Source organism: Manis pentadactyla, chromosome 8 (assembly GCF_030020395.1).
Source record: "Manis pentadactyla isolate mManPen7 chromosome 8, mManPen7.hap1, whole genome shotgun sequence".
NCBI classification, from domain to species: Eukaryota; Metazoa; Chordata; class Mammalia; order Pholidota; family Manidae; genus Manis; species Manis pentadactyla.
Window position 1 is genome coordinate 133,195,208 of NC_080026.1, and position 26,577 is coordinate 133,221,784.

At 48.6% G+C, this 26,577-nt stretch overlaps 1 protein-coding gene across 6 annotated transcripts in view; it reads right to left on the reverse strand.

Annotated features, from left to right (window-relative positions):
• Nucleotides 1-26,577, reverse strand: part of CHST15 (carbohydrate sulfotransferase 15) — a 76,447-nt gene that overhangs the window by 33,819 nt on the left and 16,051 nt on the right. The window lies entirely within an intron of this gene.

Sequence of the window (26,577 nt, forward strand, 5' to 3'; positions counted from 1 at the left end):
AGGGCTCATTTCTACCTCGAAGCTGCAGCCGAGCCTGCTGGGCCACCAGCAAGTCATGGAAAGTCGCAAAGGATAAAGAGGTTTCAGGTCCTCGGTGCTTGGCTTTTGGGTTCTGTCTCCACCACTAAAGTGGCCCAAGCACCAGCACCGCCACCACCACGTCAAACATGTCATATTTGCACATGATACTCTAACAGCCCCACCATGACACATCTAAGGATTCTGTGATCATTCTCAGATTCATGCATGGCGTCTGTGACTGTGAATTTGAGGGGCGAATTGAAGTATTGACACTTTTAAGTCAACCAAATATCCAAGAAGGAGGATAGTTAGGATAGGAGCAGACAGAAATCCTTTTCTCTCTCAGTAGTACCAAAGCCTCTTACCAAGGGCTCACCTTTATTATCAGTTTAGGATGCAGAAGTTAATGAAAATTTGGAAACTCTGAAGTGATTCTCTCCTTCAGTAGAGTATATCATATGAAAAAAAACGTTTGACTAGAAGTTATTAAGCAATTAAATCCAATGTGCAGGATATTCCCCTGAGTAATGTAACACTTCAGACCCTGAAATAATTTTTCACTTTCATCGTCCTGGGGAAAACATGGTTCTTCAAAATCCATTAGTAGAATACTGTGGTTAAGTGTATTGTTGCCCAAATGACACCTCTCTGTAGATGTAAAAAGAGCATAAAAGGAGACCTACTTATTTCTAGTAGTGGTAGACCTCCACTAACTAGCTGTGTGACCTTTGGTAAGCAATATAACTTCTCTGCACTGTGGTTCCCTCACCAGTAAAATTAGAATGAGAGTAGCTCCCTTAAAAGTCTGTAACAAGTACTAAATTAGTTAATGCACATAGAGTTAGCATAATGCCTACACATAACTAGCATCCCCTATAAGGTAGATATCATTAATAATAACAGCAGTATTAGTGACTATTACTATTATGGTTTTTAACTGTGGGCAAATGGCAAGACATCTGAAGTGAAATCAGAGACGGAGAGCCTATCACACCATTTTCCCTTAGCACTTCAGAATTGGCCAAGGATGGCAGATTCACCTCCATCATGGCACACACACACCCCTCAATCAGTCCTTACTGTCCTACTGTCCCCCAGAGAAGATGGTATTAACCAATCTGCATTAAAGCCGCCCTGTACTGGCTGAAGAGCCAAGCAATCAGAACTCACCATCAGTAACCGTCCCTTTCCTTGGACCAAAAGTCCATGTTTTATTAAAATTCTTTGGCCAAGAAATAGCCAATCAGCATTTCCTAAAATGTCTGGCACACAACATTCTGCATGTTGTCAGTAAGTGTCCCGGCTTAAACTTGGAGAAAAGGTGAGATGGACAAAATTACAAAGATTTCCTCCAGCAGGAGTTTTCAGGGGTTTAATATCCTAATAAGTAAGGAGCCCTGAGAATCCGTAGGAGAGAAATATAATACACAAAATTCCCAACACATAACTGGCCACGGAGCTCTCACTAATGTCACAAGGAGCCGGTTTGAGAAACGCTAGTCAATAAAGACTGAGATATGGGTCAGGGCAGGTCTGGGAATTGCAGAGGAGTTGGGGCTCCAGAGGCAAATCTTTTCTGGAACCAGAACAGTATCCCAGGCTCCCCCACCTCCATCCCCCAGAGCAGATGGAGGGACAGTCAGGAACCTCTGGGCTCACATCTCTGCCTCCCACTTGCTCAGCCACCCCTGACCCGTTGTTTGGTACAAACAATTCTTTCAAACCAAAGCAACAAAAGGGCAAGATCCCCTACTTGGAAACCCTATCACTAAGCCAAGAAAACATTTTTTTACATGTCGAAGACAAGGAGGATTGCAATGAGTCTCCAGCCAGGATCTCGGTGGGGAGCGAGTTCGCACCCTTCTGTCTCCCTGGCTGCAGAAGTCTAATTAGATTTTTTGAAAACATGGCCTTTGAAGCTCCAAGACAAAAATGTACAAACTCTGGACCCAGCAGAATGGACAAAACATTCCTAAACAAGAACAAAGGCTTCTCATTACAAGCAAAGTAAATAAATAGACTGGGTAGTCGGGAAGCTGACAGTGCCAACAGTTGAGTGGCTCTTGGACATGGTCAGCCAGGGCATTTGTCCCCAGGGGCGGGTGCACCTCCAGCCAGACACCCCCACTCTACACATTGCTTCTTAAACACGAAATGGGGAGCACAAAACTGGAGAGATTCTAGATGCCTTATGAGCCTTAAGAAAACACTCAAGATACAGTGTCAAACATAAATCTTCTGTAATTCATTCATTCAATTGTTCTTTCCCTCAGCAAATCCCCTCTGAAGGCCACTGGTGCTCCAGGCACTGCAGAAGACTGAAATGTGGGTGTAGGGGCCTGAAGCCAACACAAAGTAGAAGGGTAGACATAATAAAAGTAAACATCTGGTCTTTGTGCCCCGTGTCTGGCACACAGCTTCTAAAGCTCTTGACCAACCTGAATGAAGGACTGTGAGGGTCTTTTGTTATTCATAACAAGCCCCCTTCAACCACACCTGAGCTGATCAGCTCAGAACGGGACTTGCATAAAAACCCCTAAGAACAGAGGTCAGAGAGCCTTCTGTTGGTGAACCCACAGGGGTTCCAGGAGGATGGCACCCAGAGCCAGGCAGATGGGGAAGCCCCACACCCCTCCCCCACACCGCACCCTGGGAGACTCTTCGATTTGCCCTTCCTTTATAACGAAGGCAATAAATAGTAAGGTACCTTCCTACGTTCTGTGTGTAGTACTGGCAATTATCAAACCCGGGGAGGGGCTTGTGGGAACCTCTGAATTTGTAGCCAAGTCAGACAGACATGTGGGAATCCTTGGGACCCAATACTTGTGACAGGCATCTGAAGGGGGCAGTCTTGCGGGACTGTCCTCTGTGTGTGGGGCCTGTGCTAACTCCTGGCGATTACTGTCGGAACAAAAATGAAATGTTATTCATAACAAGCCCCCTTCAACCACACCTGAGCTGATCAGCTCAGAACGGGACTTCCATAAAAGTGGCCGTTGTCTGGAGGGTTGTAGGGTTTGCTGGTGAGAGAAACACCAGGGGCACCCTCTTTGAGAAAAAATACAAAACTACCTCACATGTACAAGTTTTACCAAGCATAAAGCCAGCGCAAAATACATAAAATACGATCACGTTGATTTAAAGTAACAGTCATATAACCAGGTGAACTGATGGCTGGGCGCACTTCCAAGTGCAGGGCCTGGAGCCTCAAAGCTTCCAGACCAGCTCCTGTCTGACTGGCTGGGGTGGTGCAGGGACCACCACAACAGGAAGGCCTTTCCCCCGCTGAGCGTATATTCCCCAGGACTTAGGGGCTGCAGGGCACCTGACGGCAATGAAGTCACACACGATTATCTCAGACATCGATGAAGGCTATGAAGAAAATAAAAGGGGAGAACACAATGAAGCCATTAGAACAGAGCACCTCAGTGCAGGCAGGATAATTCTTTGCCGTCAGGGGCTGTTCCGTGTGCTTGGGGATAGTGAGCAGTGCCCCTGACCTCCAGCCCCAGCTGAGAGGAAGGGCAAGTCCACTAGACAGGACGGCCAGGGAACACCTAGTCTAGGAGGGCACATGTGACTGCCAAGAAGGACTCCAGCCACGTGGCAATCAGGGGAAGTAAGGACCCCATAAGGGAGAGAAGCTGGGGATCAAAGCCCATGGGGAACACCAGGAGGGTAGACCCCTAGGCTGTGTGGCAGGTATCAGGTAGGAACCAGGGAGGTGGGACCAGCCTGTAGGGCCTGGAAGGCTGGAGTCAGGCTGGGATTTGTCCAAGAGCAGGAGTCCGGGGGTACATACTCATATTTTCTCAAAGGGATCTTTACAATATGTATAATATGAACTAATGTAACTCAGTAAGAAAAATCAAACTGATATGACTGTATTGAAAGGAAAATGGATTGCTGTGATGTTTCTGAGCTGGCCTTTTCTATATGCCACAAATGATCCCATTCAGAAACCTGAAACTCAGGTTGTTCTTAAAAAATAAGCATGTGTCCTTGCAGTTCACCTGTCTGGAATGCCCACATTTTGGTGCCAGTTAACTCAGATTAGACAGGACTCCTGGCGCTCCCATTCAGGTATTAAGCTTAAGTACTCAGGTATACATTTCAGGGAGATTGCTTCCCAGTCTGGGCGCCAGGCTGTGCCCTACAGAGGCAGACTGTCATTGTGGGAACCCAGGACCACTGTGAGATCAGATAACTGGTCCCAAAATAGAAAGCGTTCAATTACCCAGCCCTGGCTAGGATGCCCCCTATTAACCTATGTACCCAAGCATCATTAGCAAGCCATTTATAACAAAATTGTAATTGAGAGACCCAGAAATACCACTTTGGAGTAAGTAATTGAATGCCCCCTCGGTATAAGATCAATAAAGGGCATCCAATTTCACCCTAGGAAATGCTTATTAAATTATTGTAGCTATGAGCTGATATAGCAGAAGAAAGATGTATGAAACTTCAAAAGAAGTCTGGATGGATTTAAATAAATAGCTTCATTTAGGTAGAACATTTACATCTGCCCTCTGAGAAGAGAGAGGAAAAAATAGCTAATCACATTACTTACTTTAATGTTTTAAAGAAAACAATTCTATGGGCCTTAAGTAACCTTTTCTAAAAAACAAAGCCTTCTCCTGATTAGCATGTCTAACTGCTGACATTTCTTTTTGGTCTCTGTATATGGACACATTTTTTTGAGAAATACTCATCAACAAGTAGAAGGAATATTTTTCATATTTAGCTCAAAGATACCAGAAGATTGTCTCTGAGACTGAGAAGCAAGCAAAAAGATGGGAAGTCTGCACAAACAGAGAGCTAGTTTCAACCTCATACCTGGAATCTATGTGTTTGAGCACAACACAGTCAATAAACAAAATAAAGCTACGACCCGCGATTCACACTCGCTGGCCTATGGCACAGTAGAAATAATACAGTCAGCAGTCATGTGGGCCAGGATACTAAGGTCACACCCACTTTAGACAAGTCACTCACGTGACCTGGGCCTCTGTATTCTCAGAGAAGTCCTTGGTGTAACAGATCACATACAGCCCTGGAGCCTGGTTGTTGGAGCTGAGTTACCCGGCTTTGACCTTCAGCAAGTTGTGATGTTTCTCTCCTCCCATTTCCTGGGATGTAAACTCAGAATAATCACAGGACCTCTGTCTTGGCACTGCTCTAAGCAGTAAGTCAACCAATTGGAAAGTTCTTTGAAGAGTGGCCCATAAGTAGTGCTAAATAAATGTTAGCAATTATTACACATATGTAGTCCTGGCCCACAAGAAGTATTTGATAATAGCTTTACTACTATTCATGGTAGATTGCATTCTTGGTTCCAATTTATTACCCTTCCCTGTATTTACCACATGATCCTTCAACTACAAGACTGGAATACATTTCTCCACCCATCACTTTGAGTTTGGAGACTTGCTTTGGCCAATAGAATGAGGCTGTGACAACATGCCAGTCCCAAGCCCAGGCCTTGACATGTCACACGTGCCCACTTGCCCTCTTTCATCACCATGGGAAAACACGGCAACTTGGCCAGGAGGGGGACAAGAGACACGTGGAGCAGAGCCACATGGAGCCTCCCATGCCCTGCTGAGGCGTCAGTACCTACAGACACAGGAGAAAGAATAAGCAGCTGCTATGTTAAGTCCCTGAGTTTTGGAGCGATTATGTGATTAAAGCCAACTGATTCTTCTTCCGATTATGAGTAATAGATGTGACTGAGTTAAAACACTATAACTGTACGCTTATGAGTTCCAAAAAAAAGTATTTATATGAGTGAAGTAAGTCATGAGTGATTAGGACAAGGTGATTCATCCAAAGACCCAGAGACCCAGTGAATCAATTGAATCAATGCTTTGGCCCTGAAGAATTGCTTGGCTAATAGAAGCCAATATGCCAAAACAATACTGGAACCCCAGACGGCAGCTGTTCCCAAATCAAGACATAACTGCCCAAATGTCACACACCAGGTTATTTTCTGGCAAGATGTGTGTTTACGCCAACCACAGCTGTTATGTTTTAATTATGTGGACAACTGACCCTGTTCTCCCCACTTCCCGATGCAGACGCCTTCCTCCTTGTCTCTTTATAGTCACTGGAATTTCTCCCCTGCCTCCTCTCCCCTAGCAAGGCCTTCCTGTAGCCAGCTCCTTAATTGTTTCCTTGTCGGATTTCACCTTCCCTGATGATTGAGATACCTCATCTGTGCTTTATCTAAAACAGGATTCTCAAACTGTGTGACCTGTAGGATCTTCCTGGCTGGCCCAAAATGGGTGTCACACGAAACACAGGCCGTTTTAAAAAGTTATTTTTAAATCATAATTCACTCTGTATTAAGTTCATCATCATCATTATATTTGTTAGTAATGACTTCACCTGCTTTACAGTATAGGAAATATATTCAAAACTATTATTTCATTCCAGAAAATATGTCCATAAGAAAAAGGCATTTTCACTGAGATCAAATCACCATAGCATGTGGCCAGCAGCCCCCTCACATCTGGCCTAGGAAGCCCAATGATTTGCGACTTGGTAGAAAGTCGGGATGTAGCAAAACATGTTTTCTGAGCAGTCAGAACAAAGCCGTACAGGCTTCGGAGTCAGGTAGACCTGCATTTTGACCCAACTCAACTCTGTGCCACCTTTACGATCTTAGGGAACTAACTTACCATTCTGTGACTTTATTTCCTCATATGTAAAATGGAAATAAAACTATCTCTGTCTCCCAACATGGATGTAAAGAGGAAATGAGCTAATATATCTAAAATACCTAGCCCAGCATCCGGCACAGAGCAAGCTTCAATAAAGGACAGGATCCTTTGCATTCTTACAAATGGCCATCAGGCCCTCACCCTGGGCCACTTGCCTTCTGTGTATCCATCATTCCAGGCATAGGCATCCAGTTTTCCTTTCTGCGACTGGTCTGAAGTGAGGAATAAGGGGCAGGTGGAAGCTAGAGGCAGGCATATCGATGCCGGAAATACCAGCCAAGTTTCACAGTACAGACAAGATAGTCAAAAGCAGAGCCAACTGGGACCATTAGGGTGCCTCACTCACCAGGGGAGCCCTGGCAAGCCGGGATGGCTGTGGGTATAATTTGGGAAAAGCTTGGCCCTTCAGGAAGATCGTCCATCTGTAACTTTCCTCAGAGCTTACCAGGGAAGGTCAGTTTCCCAGAAATGTGACCGATCCCAAAGGTCTAAAGGTTTGTGCTAAGTAGGCCACTTCTTTACAGATGGAAGGTGAGAAACAGCAGGAGGACACTCATGGAGGGCTCTTGGGACTTCTACCGCAAAGCCCTTCACACTCTGAAAAATCTGGAGCACCTTGAAAATGACGGTGGACAGCCAGGCCAGGCTCTGGTGAATCACACCTGCAGACACCTGCTCAGCCAGGACTGCATTTTACAGACAAGGAAACAGGCCCAAAGTGGATCTGTACTTCTCCAAGGATGTGCAGCTCATTCCAGGCACCCAGGGTCCTGGTCCCAGCCTCCTCCAAACCTCAGCACAGGGGGAGCCCAGCCAGCCTCCATCAGTACCTACAGACGGATGTCAGCTGGCATCCCACAATCCTGCAGGTCATCCTGGCCCAGGCCATTCTGGCCCCTTACCAGTCCTTCAGGAATCCCCCCTAAAGAACAGAGTTGCAGTTGTGCACAGAGATACAGGACAGGGAGACGGAAAGCACATGGGAGGCAGATACAGGGGGAAACTCGGGTACCTCCTTCAACCACCTTGTCAGCCGGGGCCACTGAGTCTGACTCGGTTTCAATCCAGACTCTTGATCACTCAGGCGAGTGTCCTCCAGCTGTGACAGGGACAGCATCAGAACAGGAAAAAGGTTTGCACAGACAGCAGAGAGGCATGGAACTGGCCCCACGAGCAGGAGGCAGGCTGGAGCAAGGCCCCGGCCCCTCCTTTGTTCTTGCACACCAAAGGGACAAGTCTGGACTCTGTGTGACTGAGGTGCTGGTGTCTGTGACAAACTGCACTTTCAATTTCAGAGCCCCAAAGGCGGCACTTTCCCCAAAGACAGCAAGCTTCTGCATTGCAGTCCCTGAGCTAAGCTTCCCCAGCGGGTCTCAGACCTGATCATCAACCTGGCTCATAGCCCTGGGCAAGTCACTCCGGGCCCGTGTCCTTGTATGTGACATGTGGAGCTAGCATATCCTCTTTCAGCCCTAACAGTCATGAGTGTGTGACTTGAAGTGAACTTCTCCCTAATAAAAACCATTACCATCATCTGTTATGTCTTTCAGGGCTGCTAAGATAGCAACGGTTTCCAGCGAATGCCAAAAAGCTGGTGCAGTCTTTACCTCCTGCAAGGCCAAAACAGCTGGTCAATGGACCCGAGACACCCAGTGTGGCCTCTCTCCTTATTGGCAGCCACACCACCCTTTAGCACATGCCTATCAAGCACCTACTGTGTGCAAGGCATTGCATCTGCTAAAGCCAAAAATATGAAAAACACACAGTGTAGGCCCTCTGGAACGTCCCCTCTAACTCCAGAACAAAGTCTCTAGGGCTACAGAAAACGTCCACACTCAGAATTATATATCTCATTTCAAGGACAGCCCCAGAGAATCCGCAGGGCCCAGAAGAACCAGCACAGGCCCACGGGGCTGGAAACTCTGCTCACTGACCTGCGGGACCTCCAATGACTGAAGGCAGGGGGCGAATGGGACGCGTTTAGTATTCTCTGCGACACGTCTCTCCAGCAGGGCAATCTGCTCCCGCTGGCTCACGATCAGGTTTTCTCAGCAGAGGGGCGGTGTGGACAAGAGACTTCAAATACGTTCACACTGCAGGTGTCCCCCAATGACTTCAACTGGTACAAGATGATAAAGGTCTTTGTGACACAACTGACAATTTTTTTTTCCTGAAACCAACTAGGGAAAAAGCTATTTCTGACTGCTCCTTTTATTAATTCCAGTGGTAACTCAAATCGGTACTAGATCTAGGAACTAGATTTGCCCTCACGCTTGTCTGTCTTCAGACAATGGTTTCCCATTAAGGCAGAACCTGCCTGAGACAAGCTCCCAGGGTTTGCTGTGAAACCAACCCGCCTAAATGGCTCTAGGCAAGAAAGCAACGAGTCAGATCATGTTTCACATTCAAGAAAGCAATGCTCAGTCTGTTCTAAGACACTGGAAATTAAAAATTAAATGTCAGTCTTTGGGCAGACTAGGATGTATGCTTCAAAGCATGGACCCAGGTGAGGGCTGAGATGACCCCAGAGGCCTTCAAAGGAGGGCACATGAGCTCCCTTCTTGAGGTCAACCCTCTGAGACCTGCACGGCAAGCCCCGCATTATATATGGGAAACTGAGGCACAGCAGGGTTGAAAACATACCCAGAATCCCATGGCTGGCCAGTGGCAGGGTGAAAATCCTACTGCAGGTCTGTTTGGCCACACCACCCCATCCATCGTGTAAGAGACTAGCTCTGGAGGAAACCCGCTCAGAAGTCAAGGCTCCCAGAGCAACAAGGTGAGCCTTCCCCCAGCCCACTGGCCACCAGTCTCCCGGGGAAGGACATGTGGCTCTCTCACTGGGCTGTACGCTCTACAAGGACAGGGTCAATGATGCTCAACCCTGAATTTAAATCAGTATAGGTCCTAGATTTCCCACTCAAGCTTGAGTATCTACTGTGCCTGGCACAGGTGGGCACTCACTAAATAGTTTTTAACTTAGTGGCGGAGGCAGCAGACTCCCTGAAGATGTTCAGAACAGGGCTCTTGCCACTTAGGGACAACAACGAAAGTGACAAGATTTCATTTTTGAAACATTTACTGAGAGCTTCCTCATGTACAGACAGCAGACTGGGGTTTATATGGATTATCCTGTCTATATGTCATGGTAATCTAAGAGGAAAGTGCAATTTGTATTCTCATCTTACAGATAAGGAAACTGTGGCCCTATACACCTCCTCGCCACAGGACTTAAGAGTACAGGAGAAAGAACTGCCGGGCGGATCAAAAGGCCGGGGTGGATCATCTGCCGTACCCCTTCACCGGCCTTGACCACTCAGACCCTCATCCTCTTCTTCTCAAAGCAGACACATCATCACATGATCCAATCATCTCAGGAACCTAGGCATGTGATCAATTCTGTTATCATTCTTTTGACACACTTTCAGGGTTCAAACATGTGCAACAACAGGTCTTAACTACCAGGAAAAAGTGACACATTTTTAGACAAGGGGAATTTTGGCTCTTGCACAAAGGTGAGAGGTAGATTCTAGTTGCACTCCAACAATTCTTCCTTAACACAAATAGGAAAATGGGTGCAAAGAAGTGGTTCCGACCACAAGGCACAGAGATGGCATATCAGGGCCAGAGAGAGCAGGGTGGCTCTGTCCCCTAGGGTCCCCAAAACCCTCCCACCTGCTTTAATATGAGTTCAGGATGAGTAAAAAGGCTGCCAAACAGCAGAAGATGCCCAACCCAGATGTCTTTCATGAGGGGCGGAGGAGAGAGGTCCTGCATAGACACAGGGCTCCCATGTTCGACACCCACTGTGAATAATGATTTTGCAGATGTACAAGGGCACCGTACAAAGAATAAATTAGAGGTGCCACAATTGAATGGGGAGCAGCTGTGTATTCCCCACCAGATGGCCTTGCTGATCTGAATAGTTTTTAACATAGTTTTATTTCCAGAGATGAGCAAAACAAGAATCTGGTTAACCCTTGAATAAGAAGAACCACCTGAAAATGCTTCTTTGGAATCCATTTCTTTTTGACAGAAAGAGTGAGCAATCTGACTAAATTACCCTGTCCTCCGGTGGGTCTGCAACAAGGTGCAATGGGGTTTCTCCTGGGCGCCATCACCTGCAGTCAGTGAGCATCCACTGCCTGCGCACAGACTGGCCCAGCCTGAGAAGTGTGGCAGGACACAGGGCCAGCACCTCCAGCACCCACCCCAGCTTGGGGGTGTAGACCCCAGGGATGTGGGGAGGAAGCCACAAGACATTTTGAAGTTTCTATGTTTAAAATATTTAAACATTCAAACATTGAAAGTATTGTTTTAAAATTAACTTATGCTCAGATACATCAGCAAGGGATACAAAATCCCCATCTATTGAAAAGGAATTCCTTTCTCTTCTCCACTAAGTAGAGACATTCTGAAAGTGTTTGGTGGCGTATGATTTTTTTCAAAAAAAAATCTGTCCAAGTTTCAATACTTAAAGCTGGAAAGGTGAACATTCAATAAATATTACAACACAGGTATGTTCTCCAAGCACATCTCTCTCTTGAGTCCAGCTAAGACCCTGCTTAAACTGCCACCAGCTATGCCCGTCTTATCAACAGGGGCTGCCACTCACCCAGGAGAGAAAGCCTCCTTTTGCACCAGGTAAAGGGGGGTGGGGAAACGAGAGGAAGCAGGGAGGGTGCATGTCAGTCAGTCAAGCTGCCAGAACCGTGGCATCCTCTGTCCTGTGTAACGAGGTAAACAAGTGACCTCTTTCAATTAACCATGGAAGAATGGGGTCTTCTTCGTAAAGATCTGGAAAGCCCTCAGGCCTCGTTTTGAAGGTGGGGACTTGTTTGCAGACAGCAGACTTCCTCCTGGACTAAAAATAATCTCAAACTTTTTTTTTTAATTGACTTAAAAAAAGTCCTTGCAGCTGACATCCTTCCTATCAAGAACTGCTCGGGTCTGTGTTTCAGAGAAATATTTGGCCGAAGCCCACTTTTGTGTAGACCTCAAGTCAGCTCAGAGCCAGTAAGAACTTCTCCTGCCACAACCGGAGTGTGTACGTGTGGTCTTCCTCATCCTTCCACAGGCCCACAGAGGCCGTGGAAGCACAGATGGAGGAACACTGGACCTGGAATCCACAGGAGCGGGTGAGCAGAGCGGGAACATGCCTGACTCAGTGATACAGCGCAGGGGACACCACAAGATCCCAGTTCTGATGACCCCAGTCAACTCTGGAATCCAGATTCCTTGTAAAAACCTCTGTAAAGTAAACAGGTCAAGTCCTAATAGAACAAACACTCTGACTGTGCCTCTGGGCGGGTCACCTGCCCTCTGACCTCCTCATGAGCCACTGGGCAAACGCAGCATTTCCAGCAGCAGGTTACAGGAGAATGAAAACTCGCCAGATGCCAGCCTAGGGCCCTCTCACTGTCTTAAGCCCACTGCACGTTTCTGTGTCTCTGCCTGCCTTCCCCAGCCTCCTGGCCACCCACCATTTTCACCAACATCACTGGCCTGTTGGACCCATGAAATCCTATCACCCTCCAGATGTCAGCCGAGGGGACTCCAAACCTGTACTCGGTGAGGTCCCCCACCCATCTCAGCCATTTCTCCTGTCCACATGCGCTCAAGGTCGGACACCTGCCCTGACCACCAGCCTATAACCACCATGAAGGCAGTGTATCTTTTGTTCACTTTTATAAATATTTCCCAAAATAGGAGCATGAGAAAGGGAGGCAGGAAAACACGTCTAAAAATACAGCAGTCATAAAGAGAGAATTCCCACAAATGGGGAGGATGGCATTTAAAATTCTGCCATTTTCAATTTCTGCCTCTTCAGCACCAGTCCCAATGCCTCTCGGGCCTCAGCGGGCGCTGGCTCCCACCGTGGGACTGTGGGGGGCTGCCCGGCCTCGGGGTCCTGACGCCACGAGGGCCTCCCGGCTCTGCTGGCACAGAACCCAGGGCCTCTGAGGGCCCGTGACTGCATCTCATTGCCCCGGGCCTCAGGCCGATCTCCCCGCCTTTCCCAATTAGCTTTCATACTTAAGAAACACCAAAGTGATACGTCTTGGTAAATTAAATGATTTTTATCTGCAGCCAGAGGTTTTCTTTTTTTTCCTTTTTGTTTTGTTTTCACCCATTTTCAGCTCTTATAACCCTTTCAGGCAAATTTCTGAATGCACGCAGACAACAGAATTTTTCAGCACATGGCCACAAAATCCCAGGACAAAAGAAAAAATATATCCCTCCTCCCTTTAGATAATTTTCATTCCTTTCCTATAAAGGATTTGAAAATGTTTTAAAAACATCAAGTCTTCAGACTCAACTAAACGTCCAAATGACCTTTGTCATTTTTGTTCCCCTTTTTTTTTGTCCCCGTCAGCTACCCTCCTGTCTTCTATCCTTCAGAAAATAGAAAATACCAATTACCTATGTAATTAAATGAGCTCCTCCGGTTAGTTAATCTGAGGGACTTACCGGGCAAGGGAAACTAGATTTGGGGGTTCAAAGTTACCCACAGCACTACAGAGCGCTGGCGCTGAAGAGCTCTGGATGCTGCCCGGCTCCGCTGCGACTCGGGGCCGGGGAGGGGAGACGCTCTCCAGCTCCCGGGCCAGGCCTGGGACTGGAACTCGGGGGCCGCTCTCGCCCCCGCCGCCAGGAGATGTTCTGTGACTGCTTCTGCATCTATTTCTGGGCCTCACCCACGCCTCCTCTTCTGAAATTGGCTGAAAGAAACAAGTTTACGCACTCCCAAAGCAATCTGGACTGGTCTGTTTTCTAATGTTCATACACCGGGATCGTTGTCACCTTCTGATGACAGTTTACAATTTACGACATTGCATCTTTGGTTGAATCAGTTTTTCTGAGGTTTGCATACCCTTTTGGCAGTTGTAAAAACCTTGACCAAAAGTGAGTGATGATGAGCAAACCCCAGAGACATTTTTCCTAAGAATGGCCAGACGCATTCACTTTACAAAGTGAATTTATCTTGATACATAAGCTGGAGACACTTCAACCTGGGGAGACCAGCACCCCCTACCTAGACTGCTGATTACTCCCTCCCAGACGGGTGGGCCAGCGTGGGCCAGCGGCCTCTCGGACTGCCTCTCCCTGCCCCCTGCCTGGTCCCCCTGCAGCCTCTGTGGCCTTGGAGGGCCTCTGGATGACAGAACATGGGCTAGCACACACCTCAGGCTCCACCTCCTGTTTCTGCCCCATGCACCCCACACCCCTCTGGGATCTGTCCCATCCCGGGGGGCTCTGCAGCTGGAGCTTAGGGGCTTCCCCAGAGCACCTGGTGGGGCTCATCCAGGCATTGCTGGGCATGCAGGCCCTGAGATACAGACACTACCTTCTGCATGCATGCCAGAGGATGCAATAGTGTGCCACACTTGTGCAAGCAGCATACTCCAAGCCTCTTTATAATTCTCTTTGGGGATCTCAAAGAAGAAATTAGGAACACTTTGCAAAGGCAGCATAAAGCTCTTAGGTACTTACTTTCTATGGACATTTTCATCATTCAGTGAAACCGCTGGCATCCTCCTCACTTGTTCAGACTGATCTATTCAGTCATCAGTGCCAGCCCTCAATGAGGGAAGCAGAAGAGGGCAATTTCTGTTCTGCCCTCCTAAGACCTGAAATCCTGTTGGGCATGAAGTCATGAGAACCGGGCCTTGGACCCAAACCCACATACCTGGGAGACCATCTTGTTAAGAGCTCTCATTTCACAAGTAAGGAGGGTCAGTCAATCTGCCCAAGATCAAGGCTGACTTCCATAGCTCACAAACAGGGCAGCTGGAGGCTGGTATGTGTGAGGTCATTAGGCTTATAATTGGAAGCCTAGGCCATCCAGGACTTTGGCGAAACAAAGTCAGAAATCTGGTAATGCCATTTCCCAGATGGAGCTGGGTTTTCAGATTCCATTAAAGGTCATGTCTAAACATGTCAAATGAAAGGCAACTATCCAGATACTTCATGTCAAACTCCCAGAGCCTCTGCCTCAATTAGCAAAAGAACTGAAGCAAAAAGTGAGCATATGGCTAACCCAGGAATAGCTGCCTCCAGTTCTCACCTCCTGTGAGGTCACAGGCAGAGCCAAGGGGGGGGGGTGGTGACTAGTGTCACTCGTGTGCACGTCCACATGCTGACCCCTTGGGAGCATGGCGGTGTGAGCGCATGGGTCATCTAGATGGCTGAGGTCCTCATCCTGGGTCCGCATCTGACCCCAGGCCTGCCTGAGCTCCCCATCTGAAAAGTGGGGATGACAATGACAATGTCTAGCCTAACACAACTGCAGGTAGGATGGGGGTGATCGCGTTGAACAGAGAACCTGGCAGCCGGAGAGCATCTGAACAGCGGTAACCATCTGCATTGTCTTTACTATTATTCCTTTTACCACCTGCTCTCTGGGGTTGTGTTCACCAACATGTCAGGCGTGCCCCTGGTCTGGTCTGCTTTACGCAGTCCCGTGTCTCATTCTGGTCTCTTCTGCGAGGCTGGCTCACTGAAATGCAGCAGAATTAATTACGTCACTACCAGTTGGAACAACTGATCCTTCATATTCTAATCCAGAGAAAGAAGATCAAAGCACATACATTTTAATGTCTTCTAAGTCCGCTTAAAAAGAATTATGGCGCTTTTATAAAAAAAACTCTGCTTTCGTATCACCTGCTTTGATAGCCCTACTCTTGAAAAAAAAATCAGAGAGAGTAAACAGTTATTTTAAAAATAAGACCTTGTCTTGTGAATAACTGCAGAGAGTTCCATTTTAATAAGGAACACAAACTTAAATGATAAAAACAGGACCATTTTTATCTTAGAATGTTGGGTCTGATGGTATTTTGGGCCCCAAGCTCATGAAGAACAGCTAGCAAGTAGATAATCCAAGCCAGGAAGAAAGCGCCCAGATGGCATGGGCACGCCCCTCTCTGGGCTAAGCCACACTCAGAACTGAGCGGCACACGACCAGCCAGGGTGGGGGCTCTGCCTCTCGAGGAGGGGGGACGGCACGAGTCCCTGCTTTCCCGTATGGACACCAGCTCAGCACCAAGCCCCAGAGGCACCCCTGCTCCCCCGGAGGCAGTGAGTCTGAGCTTCACTGGGCAAAGGGGTGAGCCCCCACAAACGAACATCCCTTCACACTCCCTAATAAGGGTAAAACTGTGTTTGACTACAATCTGCAGGTTCAGCTCTGGCACCCATCAGTGCCACACAGACCACAAACACAGCCAGCAAATACAAGGGGCTCGTGAAGTTCAAGTGAATCCCTGCCGTCTTCAGACCTCATCAGCCAACGTGCAATAGATGAAAAGGGGTGGAGGAGGCAGGAACTGTGTAACATCGCAGGAGGCTTCAGGGCTGGTCCCCAGGAGGAGTCACAGGGTGCGTCCCCTGCCCCAGCTGTGATGTTGACATTAAGGTCAGCAAGTATGGCAGGAGAAACACGAGCAAGCAGCGGGCAGGGCCTGTGGCCTGGGGGAGGCTGTGGGAGCCAGGGCGTCAGATATTTCCCTGAACACCAAGACCACAGGTCCATACAACTCTCAAGTTTACAACTGCAGGCACAGAAATTTGAGTCACTGACATTACACAGGTGAGCAGAGCAGAGGACTGATGGATGCACCAGAACCAAGGTCCCTCGAGCAAGAAAGAAAAGGAAAAGCCTTTTCCCTATCTTTAAACATGGTGTGGAAAGGCCCAGCTGGCAGAAAGACTGGGTTGTCCTTCCATGAGCTCCCACCAAGGGACACCTGGGCACAGAGGCCAGTCAGAGGCCCTCGCCAGCCGGCCAGCTTCATCCCTGCAGAGCCAGACCCCAATCCTCTCTCTGAGGGGCACAGATTTCTCTCTCCCTGTCTCAACTTTGACATTCCCATTTCCCCACACCCGACCAACCAGGGTTTATATGCCAGCTCACATTAAATGTGGAATATAATCAAGGTGAAGTCACCCCCAGATAGGGGATCCCCCAAATCAAAGATCCTGCTGAGCCCCGACAGCTGTTCTGACTTTGGACACATGGTCCCAGCCTGCTTCCTGAGGTGACATGAAAGCGCAACCAGACTGGGCTGTGCGAATAAGGAGAGTCTCCACCGCCTCAGAAAGTTCTACTGCCCAGGGCTGCACAGATGTGAGCTCCTTGAGGGCAAGGACTGTTTATTTCCTTCCTTCCCTTCCCAGCTGGCCACCCAGCAAAGGGCCCTGGGAAGTCACTGTTTCCCCAAATTGATGTAAGACTTACGAAGGGCACTATACCGGGTCGCAGGCCCTCCCCCAGATCTACTGCATCTCCTGGGGGGAGGGGAGGCAGGTGCACAGCCACCCCAGGGGAGTTCTGAGCCTTGATCTACTGGCCACAGATTTTCCTTCCTTCCGAGTCTCCTGATTCAGCCATCACCACTGCTGTGAGTTAGGAACTGATGGGGCCTGGGACACCTTGGGACTCGGCCAGGGGTGGCCCCACCGGGGCCCTGCGCTCAGGGACCGGGCCAGAGCCTCTCCCCTTCGTATCCCATCTGTAACAGGGAGACCGGTGGACCTGCACTCAGAGTTCCTGTCCACGTGCAGGGACTCTCAGCTGCCAACTGCCTCTTCCCACTGCTTCAGGCCCCTGGTAACAGTGAACAGCAGCCTTGTGGGAAGGAAAAGCCTTTCCCCTACCTTTAAACAGGATGTGGAAAGATCCGGCTGGCGGAAAGACTGGGTTGTGCAGAACCAGTTGTGTTTGGGACTGGATTGATTTGCAAATAAAACCTTGCTCGGACCAAACCATTAAGTGATGGCAGCCCTGGTCCCCACCCCCAGGAGAGAGGAACTTCAGGCTTTACTTCATTGCAAGCAGACACCCAAAGGGTGGTGACTAAAATTTTAGCTGAATTCCAAGCTCTTCCCAGAGACCAACAAATGTCCATCCCCAAGTTCGAGGACAAAGACAGGCTCCCAGTGGAACGTGCCTCTGGGATGCAGAATCCGAGCCGAGATAGGGGTGTCCTTCCAGGGCATCTTAGGCACCTCCTCGCTCCTCTATCCCCAGCCCATCACAAATGGACTGACGGGCCAAAACTGAAGATGGGCCAACAGATATCCCCTGGGGTCTTTCCTTCTTGGACAGAGGGCAAAAGGGCTGTCAGAAAAAAGGTATGTTTTTTCCAGGCTCTTATTTCATTTTCCAAGAGACTCACATGCGGCTTGTGGGAATTGTATTGGGTACAGTTGCTTGGAAAACTGGCAGTCTCTACTGAAGCTGAGCACATTCAGTCCTAAAGACCAGTAATTCTCCTACATGTGTGCCCAACAGCAATGCATCCCTTGCTTATCAAAGACATGCACGAGAGTGCTCAGAGCACCAGCTGTTAAGCCAAAAACTGGACGTTGCATGGTGCCTACCCACAGTCCAATGGATATCTACAGTTCAGCCACGGAAATGAACCAGCTGCAGCTACAAGCAACACCAAGAAGAATCCCAGTAATGTCAGTGCTGAGCACAAGAGAGCAGATACCAAAGAGAACAGGCCAAATGGTTACATTTAGTAAGTACAAAGATGGGCAAAACCAGCCAAGGCTGTGGAGGTCAGGATGGTGGTTTGCCCTGGTTGGACGGTTGGCGGTGGTTAATGAGCAGAAAGGATCCCAGATTTCTGGGGCGCCATTCATATGCTTGGCCCAGATGCTGTTTCCACAGGTGAGTTGTTTGTGCAAATCTATTATGCAAATGGTGGGTGTTCTGTAGTGCATTATTACACTCCCAGAAAAAAATTCATGAAAAAAGCAAGGTCAAACAGGTAGTGTTGTTTCTGCCCTATAAGAGACCAAGAGAGACGGATGGGGCATGCGAGCAATCCAACGTGGTGCAAACATGCCTTGACCGTGAATGTGAACGTTCTCCCATCAGATGGACATTTGCTTCCTTTCATAGGCTCCAGACCAAAACTTCCTCTGTTTGTGCATTTTAGAATGGTTAACAGAGCTCCTAACCATTCAGTTTTATGACCCAGCTTGCAGTCAACGGCTAATGACCTGCAGTTGCCAGGAGGTTTGATGGGTTTCCAGCTTAAATGGCTCCTCCCAGGGTGGACCTGGCCAGGAGGCTGCAAGCCCCAGGCCCTCCCTGGCTGCACTATGGCTGCCTCATGGGGCCTGCTCAACTTTGCAGCCACCTACAGGCAGAGCACACCAGGCGGAGGTGAGGTCTCAGGTGAGGGCTTTAAAAGGGCTGTAGCACACATTCTCAGCTTGTATCCACAGAAGACTTTTTTGGGGCAGAGGCTGTGTGATTAACAGCAAACCCAAGCCTGCTCCACACCCCCTACCCCACCCTACACCACTCCCTGGAGGGTGACTTGCAGGTTCATCCCAGGGCCTCCTCACTTCACCTCTGAGAGAGCCAGTACCGACAGGGAGGGAGAGGCATTCGATACTTACACTGTAGCCTTAGAAAGCTGCCCCCTGCAAGTTACTTCCAAGGAATTTCTCAAATCTCCCAATAGAGAAAAAATAATTAAGTCCCAGGAACCCTAAATGTCCCCTGAGGAAGCCCAGCTGCCCTCAAGGTAAGGGACAGAGGGCACTAAGCGGCATGGGCCACCAGGCTGCAGGGGCACAATGCTGGGGGTTGGGGCCAGGGGCTGGGCGGGTGTGGAATCATGGTCCCCAGGAATGAGGATTCCACACACTCTCAACCTGAGAGAGAGAACCACGGGCCTGGCACCTCACTGGGATATGCGTGAGTCAACCCTCAGGCTCACCATGACCACCACTGTTGCTACCCACTACCCACTGACTGCCCCTTCGGGAAGCCTTCCGGGGCCTGGAGCATCTCCTGAGGGCCCAGAGCTTCCCTGGGGGCCCCTCTCCTCCAAGCTTCCTCCGTCATCACCTGGAACTCCCCCACGCTGCCCCTTGGACCAGACTGGCTCAAGGCAGTGACCATCCTGCTCACACATTACTCTGTCCCCTTTGTCAAACTCATCGCAATTACAGTTAAATGACATTGTCCTAAGTGTCTTCATACCTAGGCCCCCACTGGTCTCCAAGCTCCATGAGGCCAGGGCCTGGGCACATCTTAGCCACCACCGACTGACTCTCTAGCAGCCAGTGTTGGTTTCCTTGTCTGTGTCCCTCCGTGGGTTAGGGGCTCCCTCAGTGGGAACGCCAGGGCATCCCAAACATCTGGCTGTCCATGAAGGTGATTTCTCTCAGTCGCTGACATCTCCTGTAGCACAGAAAGAGTGCAGTACAGCCATGGTCCGAGTCTGAGAATCAAATCTCCACCCAGCTATTGCCAGCTGGTTGATGCTAGGCAAGTAAACGAACCTCTCTGAGCTCAATCTGTCCCACCTTAAACAAGCATCATGCCCTCTATATCCTAAGGTCCTGACACTGTCTCAAACATGATCTTATTATTTTCTTGTATCTTTATAGTTAGTTCCCTTCCATTCTAGGCCATTGTCCAAGAATGCCAACTCACAGGCCGGACCAGGAATCTAGTACCTGATCCATTTGTCCATTAACAGATTCTAAGGCACGGGGCACATGCAGACAAGCCAGAGAAGACCCCCGCTCCTTTGGAGTTCATGAGGTTTTGCAGATGGGAGAAATTGTTTTGGCACATTTATTGTTTCTCTCCCTCTCTCTTTTTATTTGTGCACCAAGATTTTTTCCTCAATAGCTTTAAGTCAGACTGTTATTTAAGGTATCTCAGACTCCCACTTCTGGTAATAAAAATATTGTGGTATTTTTTTCCCTACTCTTTTTCTTTTCAAAAGAAAAACAATCGTGGATGTCTTGAGAAGGAAACTAAATGAAACGGGCTTTTGCTTGCACATGAAAGTGCTATGCTTGTTATTTACTGAGTAAGTTAAGTAGTAGCTGAGCATTCCCTTGAAAGGGAGGATCTAATTCCAGACAACCAGGAAAAACACAGACTTTCCCTCATGTCTCAGGCTCATCAAGGCAGTTCTGGCCTTCAGGACTGCGGTTCCTGACAGGCTCTCTCCCTTCCAGCCAGGAGGCATAAAAGACAGTGTCTCCCTTCAAGCTCACAGCCCCATTCAGACCCATCAACTTGTGACAATGAAAGCAGAGCGCCGGCCAGGCTCCCTTTGAGCTCACATCTCCAACGACCTCTGTACAAGCCTAGGACAAAGGGTGGAAGATTCCGCAGCGGCACACAGCCAGCCCCCAGACGAAGCACGAAGAGATCATCGGACGTGAGCTGATTTCCTTAGTATTCTGAGCACAGCATCAACCCCAGCCTCCCCCCACATAAAAATAATTTAAATCCTCATTCAAGATTCTCAATTCCAATTTAAAACCTGAAAAGCCAGGCTCTCCTTTGCTGGAACAGCCCTCTCTTTGGCTGCCAGCCCTAACGCTACTTTCAACTTCTCCACTGGCTTCTAAGAGAAAAAGGCACCTGCTGTGTGCATGAGTCCCACTCACCGTGCTGGTGCTGGGAGAGAACACAGACAGAATGCAAAGGAGCTCCGGCCTTCCAAACCCGGCAGCCACCTGCTCCAGGAGGGGTGCCGCCAGTGCCGGAGTCTGTTTCCCCACCAAAATGCATGGTACCCACCCACCCCCAACTTTGCACATTGGCTTTCTCCATGATTGGGGAATGACTAGGGGGACCTACAGCAGCCCTGAAATCCCACACTCTCTGCAGGAGCGGGACAGCAGAGCCCAAGCAGTGGACTGGACTGGGACACAGGGCCACTAACAGAAATGCACGTTAACCATCAGGAGGTGCTAGATAATCACTTTTTGCCAGCCTTTTTAAATATTTTGCAGAGAAAAATCACCAGGACCTCAGGTTTACACACACAGACACACACAGACACAGACACACACACACACACAATCTAGGAATGACATTGTCCTAAGTGTTTTTATACCTAGTCCCTCACTGGTCTCCAAACTCCATGAGGCCAGACCCTGGGCATGTCTTAGCCACCACTGACACTGAAAATATTTTCTCCGTTTCTCAAAGCTGATTTTTCAGACAGTGGATTTCCTTAGAGAATTTTGGTCCTTGTGCTTGTTCATTCCAAAGGGCACAGAGGTAGATTTTTCCAGATTTCGGACACCTGGAAACTGGGAAAGCCACACAAAATCCCAACAGCAGACAAGGACGATCACTCCATGGGCCAGTGCAGTTCAGCAAGGGTGTACAGAGGTCAGGCACCTTGCCAGTCCTGCCCTCCAGCCACTTACAATCTACTGCTCAGAGCAGTTGCTGTAAATCAGGTCTGTCTAGGGCAAGCATCCCACAGGACACCCAGCGCTACGGGCTGCGGCCTGTGCAGTCACATAGGGCCGGGAGCTCACAGGGCCTATTGGTTTAATGCTCTACTGTCTCCATTCTGAAATTCTTACTAACTTTTTAATGAGGGGCTTACACACAAGGCCCTCCAAATCAGACATCCTATCCTGGAGTTACCTAAAGAGTTATATAATCAGGTTAGAAGAAAGAAATCAAGTCCAGAGGGCTTCTCCTATTCCTGGTATGTGATAGCAGCTAAAGAACAACGGCCTTACAGTCTCAGGCTGAAGCTCCTCACAGGTTTGAGTAGGAACCTTTCCAGGGGCATTTCAGAATCAGAATCTTCCACTCTATACCAGGAGTGAGGTTAGCAGAAGCAGGTCCCACAAGCCCATTTATCACAACTGGTCTATAAGGGTATCTTCCCTACTGCAGCCTCTGCCTGGCGATTTAAAAAACAAGGGGCCCTTTATCACCTAATGTGATTACACATCCATCTCAAAGCCCAGCCCCCACAGGCACTCAAGTGGCGATTCCATCTGTAAAATTTATGGCCTGAAGCTTACACTCCTCCAGCCCCTTCAAATGGGAAAATCTTTACCTTAGTTGGGCAACGGGCTCATTCCACAACCTGAAAAGAAAAGAAGCCCTTGGACACCTGCCCTGCTCTGTTAGTTTGCACAACGTGTCCCAGGACTGCACGATTTAAACACTTTACAAACAAGCTTAATTTTAACCTTCCTTTGTGAAGAATGCAAAATCAATTAAGTATCTGCTGATAATGCCCTTGTATCCCATTCCCGTGACAGCTCACAATTAACGCTGCCCACGGGGATGACAGCGGGCTGCCTCACACACCGCCTCTGGTTATTAGGAGCATCACTCTGACCCAGAGCTCAAGGTAGGAGGTTCAGACACAGCACGCTGCATGGGGATTTTGCATTTTTAAGAAATTAGTTTGTGGATGGTTTAATTAAAATACACCAGAGCATAATTCAATTGGAATCAAAGCAAATTAAGCAGCAGAAATCTTCCCAACCTTAAAAGTACCTCCAAGGGACAGGGTAATTTCACACAGATCTTTTAAGTGTTTCTGCCTCTACTGATGTCACTGTTTTCACCAGTAAAACCAGCTGCACTCAGAAAGGGAAGGAATGTGATGGGTTTTCTTAGGCAAGCCCCTCCTGTGGCAGGTGAGGGAAGAGGCTCAGAGAAGTCATGTAAGCCACCCCAGGACACAGAGCAGTCAGGGAAAACTGGGGCCAGAAGTGTAAAGGCCTGAACCAAGGAGGGCAGCCCTACAGAGTAAGGGCCAGCCATCTGTGAAGGCAGACTGCCTGGGTTCTAGTCCCATTCTACCATTCAAGAACTGCCAGGCATTTAGGTGGGAGTGAACTTTGCTTGCCTTGGTTTTCCCACTTGTAAAATGGGGGTGTTAATCATATCTACCTCAAAGGTTGCTGAGGCTAATAAAACAATGTGGATGAAGGCTAGCACAAGGACTCAAATGTTGGTAACTATTATCAGAACTCAAGTTTCCCAGTTCCACGTCCTACATCTATCATGCCAAACTGTTCTCTACAGTTCCTCATTTCAGAGGATATCTCAGGCTGGGGAAGAAGGTTATCTGTGTGCACACAACACAGATGCTGCACCCACAAAGTACCCCCCAGGCCCACGGAGGACATATGTGCAAATCATGGGTCTTCCAGTATCTGTTGACCTGTTGGAAACTAATTTTAATCGATGGCCAATTGGAAGGGATCCAAAAATAGTCTAAAAAGATAAATGACAACATGGAAGTTGATGAAATTCTAAAGTGCTTCCAAAGTGCTGTGGATCCCTAGGTTTAATTAAATTAGACAGTAGCAGGATAAGGTCTGTAGCTTAGTAATGCTATTGTCCCAGTGTTGATTTCCTGGTTTTGGTAATGCTTTATGGTTATGTAAGATGTTATCACTGTGGGAAGCTGGGTAAAGAGTACACATGATTTGGTACCATTTTTGCAACTTCTTGTGAATCTAAAATTATTTCAAAATAAAAAGCTAAAATAAAACCATGAGACATCCATCTAGACAAAGGGGATTCTCAGCAAGCTTTCAACATGCCAATATAGTCATGCTTCCGGGCAGTATGGCCCCACACGGACTAGGGATGAGACACTGAGAACATCTGGAGTGATTCTAAATCAAGCTATTCTGAAAAAAATCGTTTCTTCTTTATTTCTCCATTTACTAAAACACAGGGAAATTTATGCTTTGTCCACAGCTTAAAAACTAATCCTAAACAACATAAAGTATAGATATGCATTACTACAACTACTGATAAACATTTACTAGGAAAACTTTGCAATGTGACATCCTTGAGGATGTTCAGAGATGACCGGGGAGAGATTTGAAGTTTACAAGATGATCATCTGCTGAGGCCCTAATGGTATTGGGTGGACCAGTTGGTCCTTGGGCTTGGTTCCCAGGAAGGAAAGATTCATTTGCATGTTATCAACATGGGAAGATTCTGAGTTGTATGGAGCAGTCCAGGCATAGACAAGGTCCAGAGTATCCTAAAGGAGAGGAAGGAGAGGATCCATGGGCCAGACATCACAAAGGCTCTTCCCATGGAGATCACAGGTGATCACAGGACCAGGGAAGGGGAGGCAACCTGGGGGTCCCCTATCTAGGAGGTAGGGAGATAATTGTAAGAAAAGGACAATGAGTGGCAAGACCCTCATGGAACTAAGGTTATAACCAATGACGGGAGAGAAGCCCCTGAGGGTAGCAATGGGGAGGAAGGAAGCACCTCCCCCTGAGAGGAAGCCCAGTCCTGAAGGAGGGCTGGGTCCGCTCAAGGGCACGGCAGGAAAGCAATACTCAAGGAAGGGGCCACATCAGCATGGTTGTTTCCTATGCCCTAGATTCCCCTTAAGGGTCCCCTCTCCCCAGCCAGACAGCTTGGAGTTGTCCCGGAATTCAAGTTACCAGCCACATGCTCAGCTTGGGGATTTCACAGCATTACTTCAGTCTTGTTTAGATGAGTGTGGTTTCGAATGCCCACCAAGACCCCCACCTCGAGCCTGTGCTTACATAAAAGTAACTTCTGCTCACAAGCCAAACCCTACATGAGAGGACAAAATCATGGGGTGTCGTTTCTCCCTAGCCCTGTTTTCTGGAAGTGCAGCAGCTGTGGGCCAACCAGCATCGACAAGTGCTCTTCACCTGGAGATGAGATGGTCAGAAGGCGAAGCTGTAAATGACCATTTGGAGGATGTAGAACAGAAATGAATGGATGTCAGCACCAGGGCGCTAGGCACCGAGTCCTCTGACCAGCCTTCCCAGGACCTCCCAAGCACACCTGATCCCATCCCATGAAACAGTTCCTCCTTGGGGTCTTGGCACTGGCTGTTCCCTGTGCCATGATGCTCTTCCAGAGCTTTAGGCAGCAGTGCCTTCCTGTCATTCAAGAATCAGCTTAGATGTCACCTCCTTGGAAAGGTTTTTCCCACCACAGGACACTCACTACTATCTGCTCTCTGCTCCTCTGAACTATCCACTCTCTGGTCTCTCCATATGAGAAGATACACTCTGTGAGCACAGGGACCCTGTCCGTCCAGTTACTGCTGGAACCCCGGTGCCTAGGACCACATCGGGCACATAGCCAGTCCTCAGTCACTGCAGAGGGACTCGTAGGGAAGGTGTAGAGTCAGGAATGGGTCAGGTTCCCTGTGTCATCAATTAACAAAGCTGAGGCATCAGGGACAAGTCACTCCCCCTCTGCAGGTCTCCATTTCCCCAGCTTTAAAAGAGGGATGAGCAAGAGAGAAAATGAGCCAGGCCACCCAGAAGACCTGGGCTACCCCTGCCCCGCAGGCCAAGGTGTTCGGTTACCCAATGTGCTCTTGGGCTTTTCCCTTCACCCATTTGTCCATCCGTCCATCCATCTAATCATTCTTTCCCATGGGAGAGGTTCTGCGCATATAACCTTGAGTGAGACACACTTCCTGTCCTAAAGGGATAATCGCCTTCCAGTGGCAGAGGCAGGAAGGAGGCAGTTCCTGCACTGACCAGCCACGTGCCAAAGGAGACCCCTGGGCATCTGGCTGGACCGCTGGGGAGATGAGGGTGGGCATCCACGGAGAGAAGGGAAACAGATCTCAAATCCCACAGATGCAGCCAATGAGGGAAAGGGTATGGTAACAACAGCCAGGGGGTCGGGTTGAGAAACCCAAGCAGCGTCACAGCTGAAGTCCCAGCACAGACTGGGGACAAAAGAGGCTTATTTCTGAGATCACTGTGCAGATTATTCATCCCCCATCTTTGCCATGGATGACTGAAAATTCTCAGAAGAACGATTATAATCACTGCTAAGGTTCGTCAGAAGTTCTTAGGCCAAAGACCTTAACACATATGTGCATGTGCCCAGGCAAGCATGCACACACACACACACACACAGACGCCCAGGGCTTGCCCCAGGAACTGTCATAGGCCTGAGTATGTGTGCTTCTTTCAGAAAGCTCCATGGGGGCTCCAATGCAGCACCCTGGATTTAGAGCCCATGACTTTCCTGCAAAGTTTCCTTCATATT